The following is a 14671-nucleotide window of genomic DNA, read 5'->3' as shown; positions in this document are numbered from 1 at the left end:
ACTGGAAGTATCTGACCCAGGTGCAGCACCTTGCACTTGGTCATGTTAAACCTCCTGGGATTCCCCTGGGCCCACATCTCAAGCTTATCCAGGTGCCTCTGGATGGCATCCTGTCCTTCAGGAGGGTTAACCATACTACTCTCTTTGGTGTCATCTGCAAATTTGCTGAGGGTTCACTCAATTTCTTCATCTATGTCATTAATGAAAGTATTAAGTAATAGTGCCAATACAGACCCCTGAGGGACACCACTTGTGACTGGTGACCATCGGGACCCTGAGCTGCTGACCACTATGCTCTGGATGGGACCATCCATGCAATTTCTTACCCATCTATCAGCTCACAGGGATCTACAGCTAGAACTGATCATGTTACCCCAGGTTCTTTTTATAATCATTGTAGGGACATTTCAAACTCAGCATAGCTGCCAGCAGTTTTTCTTAATGCACATTGTTGAAGGTCTAGATTATTTCATGTTGTAAAAGAGCCAGTGCTTGATTCTGGGAGCTGCTCATAAGGGAGTTCTGTTGTACATTTGATAGGATGGCGATAGAGGGTGATTCAGACATCCCGTCATTCTTCTTGTGCCTCCATCTGTGGCAACTTGGAGGAATTTTGGCAGGAAACCCTAGAGTACTGAGTATAAGAGAGGAAAAATAATTCAGCATTTGGAAGTTCAGCATCAAAGCTCATACAAAATACATCCAATGATTACCATTATAGTGGATACAAGCTAATATACCATCTGTATGCAGAAATTTTCTGCTCTACACCATTGCTTATTCATTCAAACAGAGATAATGAGATTATTTAATGACAATCTTCATGCCATGGAAACATTAATCTGCAGGGCACAAAAAATGAAACAAAACCAAAAGAACACACCCTCTCTCATCACTTAAGGGAGAATGGACAATTTTTCTCAAATATGACAAAATGAGTATTTGCAGCACTAATATGCCTATTAAATATATCACAGAGTCTATTGGCCACACTCTTATGAAATGTGTGAACTTAATATTTTTATTGGAAGATGTCAAACTTTATTTTATAAAATACTAAATTATCTAATTTGCATGGGTCATCCATAAAACAGGCTTTGACTATATTACTTTACTTAAAAGGATCGTAGCTGAATTGGGCAATTCTAGAGAGAACTGATCTTGTCAAATGGAATTCACCAGGCCTGTGAATTCACCATAAATACATGGAGATACACAATCTGAAATCTGAAGGATCTATTAACTTTGAGACTTAAACACATCAGCAACCTAAAATGTCTAATTCTGTTTTTCAGCAGTTCAGACTAAAATATTCAAAAGCCCCATTCTTTTTATCAGATATAACTGAAATTAATAAGTAAAAGCCCTAGAAATAAGTTGGCCTAAATAAATATAAATCTATGTGGATTTTTATTTGAACACCTTTAAATAAAGAGGACTTAGAAAAAATAAAGAACTATTTGATTGGATCCACTTGATCTTTCATTCAGACCTTGGGAAGATGCTTCTGTGATCTATTCTCATCTTTTAATTTCTAGTCATGACTTCTTTTTCTTTTTAAAATGGCAATTCAAGAAATTCATGAATACTTCTCACATTTGCTTGGAACTCCAAAAAATCAGTCATGCTTAACAAGTAGCAGGTCTGTCATACACATTCCAGAACCTGGAAATCCTGACCAATTGTTGACTGTAAGTAGATGAACAGCATGCTAAATGTAGAGAATGTACTCTGTCTTGGAAGCAGTGATGAATGAACCTACTCTGCACAGTTGCCATGTGCCTGTACAATATGCCTGACAGCTGGGGAAGTATCAGGTATGTCTTTGTGCACGTGTGACTCCCTGGTACATCACATATCTGAAAAATTTGGTGTTTTGAAGACAGTGCTTTTATGGCACAGGCACAGGCCAGCTGTGATGCATGTGCACAGTGTGTCTGGCTCTTTCAGGCATCACAAACTTGCCACACATGAGTAACTCTGTACAATCATCCTAGTTTTTAGGAAATCCCAGCTGCCCTCATTCCTCCTCAGAAGGACTGTCTGTAAGGAAGTTAATGTTGACACTGTCTGTGTTTGACTTGTCCAGAACAGTTCTGGCATTTTAAATTGGTCGTTTGAGAATAGATTTCAACATCTGGCTGGCACATATCACTGTTTCTCATATGCAAGTTAGAAACGAAGACAATGCCATCTTCATAGTCCTGTCTTCTCTTTTTATTCTTCAATCAAAGGACTTCTGAAAATTAAGAGGAGCTTTTGTTTTTCATTTTAATTTTGTGCTAAAAATAATTTCTCTCATTCCTCTGACACTTGAAGTCTCTTGAAGTTTCTTTTCCTTTTAAGTCAAGAATGAAGTCAAAGATAAAGGTCACTTACTGTTAACCATTATGTCAATAACTAAACTGTCTTGGATGGATATCTATGCAATTTTTTCTCAGTAAAAACTGAGAAAATAATTCAGAATCTCTACAGTTTTAACACTATTCACGTTAAGAAAGGCAATTTAACTGCCTTGAGATTTTTATGTTTTTGCATCCATGCAGCAAGCAAAACTTGGGTAAAGATGTCTTATTTGAATTCCCCATCCATTTTTATCATTACTTCTGTAATGAAAACTTAACACAGAAAGGAATGCATTTTTTTATTATTTTTATTTGTCCAGCATTAAAGGCATCCCATACTCAGCTGACACTCTAAACAGCAATCCACTTAACAGCCATCCACTTTATGTAATAACGTGTCCTTGAAATAAATTTTGCTTGTGTTTTATTTTTTTTTTTTAGATACATATGAATAGGATTTTTTCTATTTGATGGCCAGGAATGATGGATGGCCATTTCATCCCAGGACATTGCCACCCTTGCGTTCACAGGACAGATGGTGCACTAACCAGATTGAGTCACCTTAGCCAAAGGTGTCATTCTAGAAACATATCACCAGTACTACCAGAGAGTTAACATACTGAGGACAGAAAGCATTTACTCAAAGTAGTAGGATGGAAAGTTTCATTTCCTAAATGCATTTAATCTCTCATGGTTGCAAGCAAGGCAGGAACAAGATATTTCTTCTGTATGTTGGACACTGAAAATTATAGCCTACAGCTTCAGAGCAGCAAGATAGACTCAGCCAAAAATTATTCTCCTTTCTTTCTTTTTTTTTTCCCCTACATTCAATAGAAAAGTGATTCTCTTTGAGCAATTAAACTGAATATTCAATAGAGAAACTGAAATAGAATAATCACTGCATAATTTGACTAGGAATCGTGCCATGAGAGGAAAAGCTATTGTGATATCCCTGGAACTAAATGTGCTGGAAATTTCATTTTTCTTTTACTCTGGAACATTTCTTTGGGTCTACTGAGTTGATGAGTGCCCTCCTTTCTGTTTGAACTTAATTGAAAATGGAGGTGCTCAATATCTCTCATGTGGCGCTTCGTTTTGTATGGTATCAAAGCTTTGAATGGAAAGAATGTTCTTGAACTGTGTGGTGGAAGTTCTTATCAAATAAATTTGGAACATCTTTAAAAACATCTTTAGTTTTGGAAGTCTGGAGCCTGATGAAAGGGACAGTTTTCATTTAGTTGATAACGAATGGCTAAAAATTACATATGAAGTCCTGAAGAATGGAGAACCCTTCTAAGAAAACAGACTTATGTAAGACATTACAGTCATTTCATTCTAGGCAAAATCCTTTCCAACACTGGTTTGCCTGTGAGAAGCTGTATTCATATTCAAGACCTTAGAGAACTTTTCTTTAGCCAGGCTCTACATATCTTCTCTATTTGCTGATAATAGCTTTTTGTCTGATACTTGCTTACCTGAAGGTTGCTTCTCCATTGCACCATCTTGGTTGTGCTTGGCATTTTCTGTGAACCAGGTTTAAATGTTACAGTATAAAAATACCATGTGATGTTTTGAAAATAAGTAGAAAAGTAATTCTGTGTATTCCAGCCTGAACTGGACTCTTCCTCACTGTTATGGTGTCGCTGTTGAGCAGCTAGCAGAGTAATGAATGCATCAGTTCTCAGTGGCAAGAAGGAATGACCTTTATTGTTTTGATTTCATCACATATATAGAGTTCTCAAAAGTCACCCAGATTGGTCAGTCAGAAGCCTTCCCCCAGGCCTGACTGGCCAGGCCTGCACTGTCCAAGTTCTGAAACACTGTTCCAACAACATCCAAACTTTATCTTTATTTATAAAACACAAGAAAATTTCTCATGGGAAAAATCTGTGCTAGCCACATTATGGCAGATCCAATATGTGCCAAAGTAGCAATTCTGGAGAATTAGCATTCTTCAAGGTATGAGTTGTGCCAAACGCAAAATGGAATTAAATATTACTGGCAAGTAGTTTGAGAACTCAAGACTGGAATGGCATGCAGTGAAAAGGAAGTAGCTGTGGTTCTGCTCCTGTTAAGGCATAAAGTAATTGTAAATCTAGGATGTGATGATGGAGGAGGACAAAACTCTACCTGAAATGTATTTTAATAATTCAGAGATTACCATTTGTTCTTAGTTAGATAGCAGTGAATTTTGCATGAAGATATCTAAAACACTTTTTAATGTTTTGTTTACGTGTAAGTAGTTCCACCATGGCAATGGCTTATGTAGATGCTTTACTCAAGTAGTTGGGATTTGGTGAAAGTACAAGTATTCAAAATAAAGATCAAAAAGTCATCCCTCAGAAAACACTTTTAATGTAACATATACTACTGTGACTACATTATGAAATAATCCTATTTCATACTCCTGCCACAGAAAGATTCCAAAGGAAATTACTACTGTATTATTAAGAACAGTTGATTTTTTAATTTTTCTCCCTCCTTTTTGAAAATATCTCCTATGTCTCTTGAAGGATTTACACTTCACTTTTACTGGGAACTTGGATAGTCATCACTTAGATTTTCTGAATGTCTTCTTTTATTCTGCGTAATTTATTTCCACTTCTGCTGCTTCTGTGGATGGAAGAACAGGGAAGACATACAGCTAGACAACATAAGCAATCACTACACTGGTTGCTACTAAAAAAAAATAGAAAGAAAAATGTAGTTTTTAATTGGAATTTCTTCACCTTTTAAACAAGACTCTGCTTTTGTTACATTTTTCTGTTCAGTATAAGTGAATTGGTGCCCAATGCCTTTCACAGACTTTAGCACAAAGAATAGCTACATCTTTTAAGAGCCACATCTTTTGAAATGTCACATATCAAAGATTAAAATTATTGCCCTGTAGTGGAAGATTAGAAGGAAAAGAAACCCAATGAAACAACCAGAGAAAAACCCCAACAAACCATAATACTGAAAAACACTCTCTTTGATGCCAAAGCACAAATGATGAAATAACAACCCCAAAAGAAAGCATTTTTTTTTTTTGAGAAAGTATATTCTTAGTATACTTCGCATTATCTGGGCATTCAAAGTGAGTCAAGATCAGATGCTTCTTTCTTGTGCAAGTGATGTGGCAAACATGAAAGGTTATCAGTCACTATACAGAATTTTCTCATGTATTTACTAATTTTAGAAAGAACACAGTTGCTGTGTCAGGAAAGATTCACCTTTTATACTGTTTTGCATAATCAGTGATAAAAGAGGAAGAGAAAGACTGATAATTTCATTAAATAACAATTTTTATATTTAGTGTTCACACCAGGCAGTCACCTAAGATATTTCTAAATACTATTATATTGCTGAAACTCCCAGGTACCTTGAAAAAGTTTGGGGTAAAAAAACCTGGGCAAGAGGGGAAAAAATGAAGGAAAACAAAAAAAAATTCCTGTTATATTTCAAAATTGTTACCTACTGCATCTGACTTTGTAAGCTTAATACTGTGAAATGAAAAGTTAAAAAGGTTTGGCAAGAATTTAGCAGCCCAGAAAAGGATGAAAGCAATTCAATAATTCCTTTCAAATTACTGTTTTGGGACCTAAGTCTACACTTTCACCCTCAGCGGTGTATGGCTAAATAAGGCTGTTTACTAAGAACCAAGGTTTATTATGATTACCTGATAGTTGCATTCACCACATGGTACAAAACCTGAAAACTGAAATGGCTCTGGTCACACTCTGTCTTGTTATCTCACAAACAATTCTTTCAGAGGTGAGGGAGAAGAGAAGGTCTGAATATTTGTTGCAGAGATAGCTGTCTCATATTTAATTTCTGAAATTTTTAGTGGGTATCTTTTCTTTTTTATCATTAACGGAAAACCAAATATAGTATAAATACTGGAACAGAAACATGCATAATTATAGTCAGAATAATGAATAAAAATCCATAAATATGAAATTTTAGGCCTTGTGGTCCATCTCTCAAAATTTTTTTTATTTGAACTGTGAGGTGGACCAAAGACTTGTCCCCTGAAATATCCCACCACCAGTTTTCATTTGCTGGTTGATTGGCCTGTCTGTCACTCCTGTTCATGAGTCTCCTAGTTTATAGGAATAGGAAAGAAGTTATTTTATTCACTATTACCCAAGAGTATTTCAGCCATATGTGCAAGTAGGCAGGTGGGCTGAGATGTTCAATCCCAACCCATCTCTTCTATTTATATGGTTTATTAAACAGCTGAAAGGTTTGGAATCTCTCATTTCATTGTAAAATCCATTTCTCTGCATGACCAATTCACTATAAATTAAATACAGCCTTCAGACCCTGTAATATAATTCCTCTTGTTCCCTAAAATTAACTCTTTCTATTTAAAGAGCAAAGACTGGCATTATGCTCAAGGAGCTGCCCATCAAAAGTGGCAACAATAAATCCTTGAGTAGTGTCTAAATGATAGACAATGCTGGCACTGTACCATAAAAATCATAAATATACAAAATTTACAAAGATCAAGAACCCTTCAGAAGGAGCTAGATTATATTATTGAAACAGAATATATTTCATGAATGTGAAATGCTCTAAAGGCTGACTAGATCAGGAACTGAGAAAGGATTTTGAAATGCTGGGATGATCTGACACCAGAAGTGTATCATTACTCTGTATTTATGATTTCTCACTCTTTGTCTCTCTCTCAAGCTCTGCTTGAAGTGAGACCAATGCAGATCTTCTCTATTTTGATTTGCAGCTTGTGACACAAAAGTGAAGACAGAAGAGAAGACAATGAAACTTTTTCAATTGGATGTGGCAAGAAAATGTGGCTAAGGAAGCCTCTGACTGGTGACGGATACAAAGAAGGCTACTCAGTGAACATAAAAGGGTAAAAAAAAATCAATAAAGTAAAAACCAGACACAATGTAAAATAAGTAGTATTCTATCACTTACCATTCATTTTCATCAGTTAATACTCTATGCTAAAGTATATGTGAAATTTGTCAAACCCTCTGAGGGGCATGATCATCTTCTATGAGAACAGATTCCCCACTCTGACCTGACAGAGTTTCTCCTGATGCTAGATAAACCTGTCTTAAGGTTAAGAATTATTAAGGAAAGAATTTGCTATTTGTTGCTCCCCACCTCACCCAAGTTGATCAGTGTCTCAAATGTACATATCTCTGCTTCTCACTTTCCCCCCATATTTACATACTGTAACTTCATATAGTTATAAAACCAGATAATTGTAGTTGCAGCTGTTGGGAGATAAAACTAAAAATTTAGACATTGGAACATAAAATTCTGCTAAAAGAGAAAATGAAAGGAAGTAAGAGACTGATCAAAATAATTACTCAGTATTCTTGTCTTTATTATGCTGATTATTTAAAATAAGGGCAATTTGCCAAGCAGATTTTGTGATGTTTATTATACTGTTTTTATCAATGTCCTAATTTTTCACAGCTCAAGTAGGGGCAAAAAGTAACAGAGAAACTATCCAAACTATCAAAAAATATTTTAGGCTGGCTCTTCTGCTTTAATTTTTTTCTGTTAAGATTCACAGTGACATCATGTAATAGGCTAATAAGCTCTCAAGGACATAACCTCTTTTTTTGCAGGAGGAAATCACATGTTCGAAACTACATTTGCCATACATATACAGAAATTTTGCCTCTACTTCTTTTGAGACTCATCTCCTGTCAAAAAGAGTCAAAACCAGTCAAAAACATGAGAAATGAAATAATCTAGACTCTTTATCTCGTTCTGCTGAGTGGGATGTGATTTACCTCAGTCACAATTTTTTAATTTACCCAGAAATGTTAGTTAATAAGGATGGATAAATTCCAGATGATAGGAAAGATTTATGTCATAAATGAGCTGGGGACATAATGGTGCTGTAAATAATGGACTCTATTTATACATAATTGACTTGAGCCTCAAAGATCCTGGCTCCCTAATTCATCCAAGATTAATGAGAGACATTAATAACCACTCAGATTACAAAACTCTTGAAAGAGTGACAGGAACAAGACAAAAATATCTTTTCAAGTTTTTCTACCAAAAAAAATATTATCCCCAGGTGCAAGTTAGTCAAACTATAATTTATAATGCCGATGTATTTGTTTTCAGAATTGCTTTCTGATCTTATATGAATTGAAACATGATGAATTAATTCTCCCATGTTACAAAAACAGTACAAAAAGAGAAAAAACGAATTTTTTTAATAACAAGGATTGATGATCAATTCTTTATTTTTCAACTTGTTTTGCAAATAGATTTTTCTATCTAAAATTACTCCCTCTATAGTTTTCATTAGTCTTTAGTCTCACTTTTTTTGTGACATAAAAAGTGTATTTTGTATTTTCCATTAAAAATTGCTAATAGTTTTTTACAATAAAAAATTTCTAAATTTTAGATTCTGATGTTTTTATCTTTTTCTGTCCTCTTTTTCTGAAGCTGTGAGAAGAAATCACAAAGTAATCTCATTTGCACGGAACAGAGAATAACTCATCACCTGCTTCAGAAAGCTGAAGAATCCTGAAATACTTCTGGGAAAAGACAGATACAAACATTTACATTTGTGTTCACAATTGTGTTTAGTCTATTTAGACATACAGCTCAGATTTATGACTGAAGTATCTTACAAAGGGAAATGTTTTTTGGACTACAGATCACATTTCAGTGAAGTAGAAATCAAATAACACAAGGCTTTTAAAACTGGTTTTTTGGTCTTTTCATCCTCATTGTTTCATACCTAGAAGGTTTGCTGATTAGCTTTTCCTTTCAGAACAGATTGCAAATATTTTTTTTTATTGCCTCTGTTATTCCTACTATTTCTTGGTAGACTCTCATGGAATTTCTGTCAGAATTCCTTATAGATGCATAATTTCATTAAGATACCACTTCAAGTTTTATTGCATTCACCCTCACAGGTAAGCTGATCTGGACACTCAGCTCAGATTTACAAACGGCACGCAATGACACAATGGAACATGATTTGGGTCAGCACGCCAAACTTGTGTCTTGCTTTGCTTTTCATTGGCCTCCTCCAAATGTCGCTAATATACAATTAAATTAACATTTTTTATTTACTTAAAAGCAAAGCCAGCAATATTCCACCAATTAGTGGTTTTCTCACATAAATTTAAAGATTTTGCTGATTAATTTGATTATTTTCTGTCAACATTTTTAATCTCATGGTGTAGTATACGTGCCTTTGAGCTATTTGAAAGAGCCATCTCCCTTTCTCCTAGACTTAGAACTCATCAAATCTGATGTGTCACTGACTGCAGGTCAAATTTGCTAAAGCCTCTACCTGTACACAATGATTATGCATTTTGAATTAATCACACCTGCATTAGTTTTTGCTAATGAATTGCCAAATAATTGCATACATTTTGTGACCATGCAACTCCTTGATGCTAATGACATTCAGCTTTGCTTACTGAAATTCAAGCATTGCATGAGAACATGCAGACATGTAGGTGCCAGTATTTCTTTCCTCCTTCTTTTTTTTTTTTTTTTTTTTTAATGTGATGTTATAATATGCATAGAACATGAGTGGCATTTCTGTAATCCACTTATAGACACCATTTAGTAATACTGGTTGAATTAGTTTTCTAAAAGGGCATATGTGTTGTGGTAGAAATTGTATTTCCCCACCCCTTTTCTTCCTCATTGTCTACCCTTCTCATATTGTGCTGCCTTTCCCGCCCCTGGCCACTCCCTCAGGTTTTCCCTGTTGGTTCCTGTACCCTAACTCCCCCCATGTACTGCCCCTGTGCCCAGAGATCACTGGAACAATGTGCTGTCCCCACCCCCCTGTCGCTATAGAAAACTCCTGACCCTCCACCATGATGAGTCTTTCCATCTAGGGTGTCTCTGCCTCTGGGGGTCTTTGGCCTCTGGTGACCATGTGAATAAACAGGTTCTGTGGTCACCATGCATAGACCCTTCTTGCTTCTCTTAGTGCTGCTGTGTTGTGAAGAGCAGATGAAACCAGAGCTAGCCTTTGGCTCCCCGGCCGGGTAAAGCGCAGTGAGCAGCCCTCGGAGGGAGGGTTTGGTGCACTGAGGTGCTGACCTGGGCTGGGCAGAGATGCTCTCCAGTGAGGCCTGTGGCTTGCAATACCATCTGAAAGAAAGACAGCTTAAACTGCAACACATATGCTTTAAGACATTTAAAAGGAGGGAGAAATAGTGGAAAGGAAAACCTGGATATAGTTTTTCCTAGTCCCATTTTATTCTAAAATTAGAGACAACTTATTTGTTATTGATATAACTTTGTAGCAGCCTACAGAAGTCATCTTGAGGAATAAACACTAACTTGCCACATGCTTTCACCTTAGCTTTCAGAGTGGAGTTTTTTATTTACCACTTTATATGAAAAGAATGGCTACTGGAATGCCATGAGCCCCACAAAGGCCATTGCAGTTCACCAAGGAGTTGGGAAACTGGCACTGGGCAGTGATGACTTTGACTCACCACCAGCCAAAGTGGAATATGAGCCAGGTGAACTAAAGCCTCCATGTTTGTCAGTTTTCTGAGTCATCATCTTAGAAATCTAAGTGTGGGTTTATGGATTTATGGAAATAATGCTGGCATTCCTTACCTGATAGGATGCAGTGTACTCAGAATTCATTCTAGAGCTAAAGCTATCAGAAAAAAAACTACTGAGCCTTTTCTTGCTTAATTTCTTACTCTATTCTCAGTAAATTATAACATCATGGATACAAGGTGTAAAACATATTAAAGACTCTGTTGCATACTTTATCCAAAGAGCAGGCAGAGCATACTTTCCTTGCTAATTTTAATCTTATAATGTAGCATTGTAAGTGAAAACAATTGACTGTGCATAAGTGCATTAAGCAAATGCACTGTGGTGAACCATTTATTATCTTTAATCAAGTTAGAGGGAGATCTGGAATTCTCTCACATCTAAATCAGTGAATTACTGTTTTTTGCAGACAAATGGAAGAAAAATAAGGGACCTGAAGAAGAAAGCTGGCACACTACATGACCAAAGATACTGACTTGGAAAACATCATATTTTCACCTTGACATCCACAAAGATGCTCCACAGATGTGAGTTTCTTTACCTTTTTTTTTACCGTTTACCATTACTTTTTCTTTACCATTTGTTTTCCAGTGTTCTTTCATCCTCATGAAATCTTTTTCTTTCACTCTCAAGAAATTAATTTGCAGCTATTTTTAATTTTCATTTTAGAAGTAGTATGAGCAATGGAAGTAATATTAAATTATGAATTTGCCCATAGCACTTGGAGGTGTATCTTCTGCATCTTTATTGGACCCTGGGAGTGTCTATTGTCTGTGCCCCCCAGCACTGCAAACATAATGTGAATTATATTTCAATTCCATTTAAATCTTATTTGGAAGCAAAAAAAGTAGAAAGAAAAATATTGAGTAGATTTTTTTTTGTTTTATTTTTCCAAGGCCTCTAACTGGCAGACCTAAGATATAGCCAAATGTTTGGCTGCAATTATAGTATGTCACTTTGTGTGGACAAAAGGACACCTCATTATAGGACAAGAAACTCCATTAGACCTCCATGCCTCTTTATTTTTCTGGTTGGAGGGTCTAACAGTCATCATGCAGAAACTGTGTTTTTTATATCTTTGAATACTAGAATCTGCTATAGGAATATGAAATAGTGTAAGAACAGCACCTGGAGAAACAGGAGAAAGTAAATAAGGATCTGAACTCGTCTACTATCCGTCAAAGCACAGCTCCTAGGAGAGGCTCACCACAGCAGATGTGTATCTCTACTAATTTAAATTGTTAAACAAAAGAAGCATGATAAGAAGCACAAAAGGTTGAAAAAATTTAGTTACATATATTGATGTAATGGCACTATTTTATTAACATTAAACCACATCGTATGAAAATATTGATTCTTAGTATGTTTATTTTACTTGAATTTCAAAGTTAATGGAGCTCAAGTACTGAAGAAAATTTTAAGGGTCTGGAGCAAGTGCATATAACATGGAATGTGGATGGGAGTGTGAATATGAAAACATCTTCCTTGAGGGTATTTAGAATTGTGGTCAAAGGGTCTTGATAAAATAGTAACCAGAATACTCTCTGTACATGACCTACAGGTCAGGAGAGGATGCTTTTCTGCTGTTACCGCTATCAGAAAAATGCTTATTTTAGTATTATTTCTAGAAGCTGTTTTATATCTGAGAGAAAAATGAAATCTATTATTATACTCTCTACACAATTTCTCTCTTTCCATAATTTATTTGTTCTCTGTTATTCTAACATTTTCCTTCATAGCTGTTATTCTTTCTGCAATATTCTCTATCAGGGGATAAAATTAAAGGATACTTGGGCAGCACTGAAATTAAATGTGAGCATTCATGAAAAGTAAAGACCCCTGCATTTTATTTTGTTCAATAATTGAACAGAAATATTCAGTTTTTAAGTGTTTCAGTTACCCTAAAGATGAAGAAGAATGATGTCAAAGGGATCTCTCACCTCTGTTTATTTTTGGTTTTTTAATAATAAAATTATTATTTTATTTTAATAGCTAAGTAGAAGGGGATAAGGTATAGATTTTAAGACAGGTGTTTTTAGATCAGGTGGACAAAGAGAGATGAGAGAGGCAAGTTCATACTCGGAAAATGGGGACACCCCTGTTTTTGAATGCCTTCCCTGAATGTGGATAAATAATTCCTGATGAAAGAGAAATTTCAGAGTGTATATCCCATGGCAACTGAAAGGATGTAAAGGTGCACTTGTTGATGATTTCCATCAAGGATTTGAAACTTTCTTTATGACCATTTTTACATGGTTGCCAAATTGTCAGAAGATATTGACAGCCAGGTTCCACTGACATAAACTAGATAGATTCAGTGTCACACAATGTCTGTATTTTCTTTAGGCAATAGAAAGACTGGCAATAACAGTTTATTCTACATAGATTCTTTTTTCGACTGTTACTTACAAGTAATTCTGTATGTTAAGTAAAATATCTGATTAATTTTCAGTCTTATACATTCAAAATATACATGTAAAGGTGGGTTTATACATGAGAAAAAAATGGATAGGATGTGGAAATATCACTTCAATTTGTTACATAATGGAACCTTTTAAAAAGGGTCTTGTGCTTTCAGATTGAAGTATTTCAGATAGTTTTATAAACTGAAAAAAACCCATGTAGAGGGAAATGAAAAATGTAGATAATTTGAGTTTTTTGCATAAATATAAATAATTTCTTGCATAAATAGAAAAAATTTGGGTTTTTTTTTAATTGAAAAGGTCTTAAAAATGTATTACAATTAGAAGATTCTGACAGAGTAGCACCTTCCTTGTGAAAGATGCTCTACAGGGCTCCTCATTTTATCTTTCCCCTTCTGTTATATCTTAAAAATGTATACATTAGTCAGGATTTGGATAGTAAGTCCAAATAGCTTGAAACCAACCAGATGTCATCATACTAAAAATAAAATTCACAGGGAAAATAATCAACATTATTTATTTATTTAAATTAAAATCTAACATTCCAGTGAGCTTAGATTTTGTATGACCTTGCGCTGCCTTTAACAGCCTCTGCTTTGCCTGCAAATTAAAGGCGTTAAATACTTTGCTCTCCTGCATATGCTTAGAGCACAGTCAGACATGCTCTGCTGATTTAGTTCAGGCGGGTTATGAAGGTGTTGAAATCAGAGCAGTGCTGGTATTCTGTGCGCTAAGATGCAGGAGTTGAGTATCTATTGATTACCAGAACATTTCTACACAAACCCAAAGGTTTTAGTATACATCATGGGTAAAGAGATCAACCTTTTAAATTTCACTGGGTGCATTTTGACTTGTTTTTTCTGCTAGAGGGTGGGTTTAAAATTGTAGTGGTCGCTCTCGCAGAGCTATCCGCTCGAGATACACCACCAGGCGTTGAGACACCTGAGGAGTCTTGGGAGCTGGATAAGGTTTAACTTGTGGTGATTCTGTAAGTTGCTCCCAAGGTCCTCTGGAACTGAATTCATGAATATGCGCCTGAGTTGTACCTGGTTGCTCCCTATGGTGCCTCTCTCTTCTCCCCTATATGGTTGCTTTCTAGAATCTTCTGCATTGTTCTGCAGTTGAGTTGCTCCCTATTGGTTCAGTCTAATGCCCCTCCCTCCTGTAAGTCAAGTTCATTGGTTATGCGTTCTGTCCATCCTCCTGTACTGTGCCCCTATTGGCCTGCGCGCCAGAGCTCCTCCCAGTCCTGTGTTCCTTATAATCCCCTGCGCAGCCTTGTTCGGGGCTCTCTCGTTGATGCCTCCAGCTTGTTACCTTCCTCTCATCATCTTCCCTGCTTCCTCACAATAAACTCTCTGGAATCCTCACCTGAGAGCC

General features: G+C 36.0%; 1 long non-coding RNA gene across 5 annotated transcripts in view; it reads left to right on the top strand.

The window, feature by feature from the left end:
• LOC146436078 (uncharacterized) overlaps positions 1–14671 on the top strand; it is a 113065-nt gene that overhangs the window by 13222 nt on the left and 85172 nt on the right. For 4 of the 5 annotated variants that reach the window (XR_014852506.1, XR_014852503.1, XR_014852505.1 and 1 more), the window contains exon 2: positions 11278–11395. This is a non-coding gene — a long non-coding RNA (uncharacterized LOC146436078). Of the gene's footprint in view, positions 1–7068; positions 7201–11277; positions 11396–14671 lie in introns of all 5 variants that reach the window. The other variant, XR_014852504.1, reaches the window with a different exon arrangement.

Source organism: Lichenostomus cassidix, chromosome 5 (genome assembly GCF_008360975.1).
Source record: "Lichenostomus cassidix isolate B80296 chromosome 5, HeHo_3.0, whole genome shotgun sequence".
NCBI classification, from domain to species: domain Eukaryota; kingdom Metazoa; phylum Chordata; class Aves; order Passeriformes; family Meliphagidae; genus Lichenostomus; species Lichenostomus cassidix.
The sequence above is the reverse complement of the archived record's forward strand: the minus strand, read 5'-3'. Positions and strand labels throughout refer to the sequence as shown.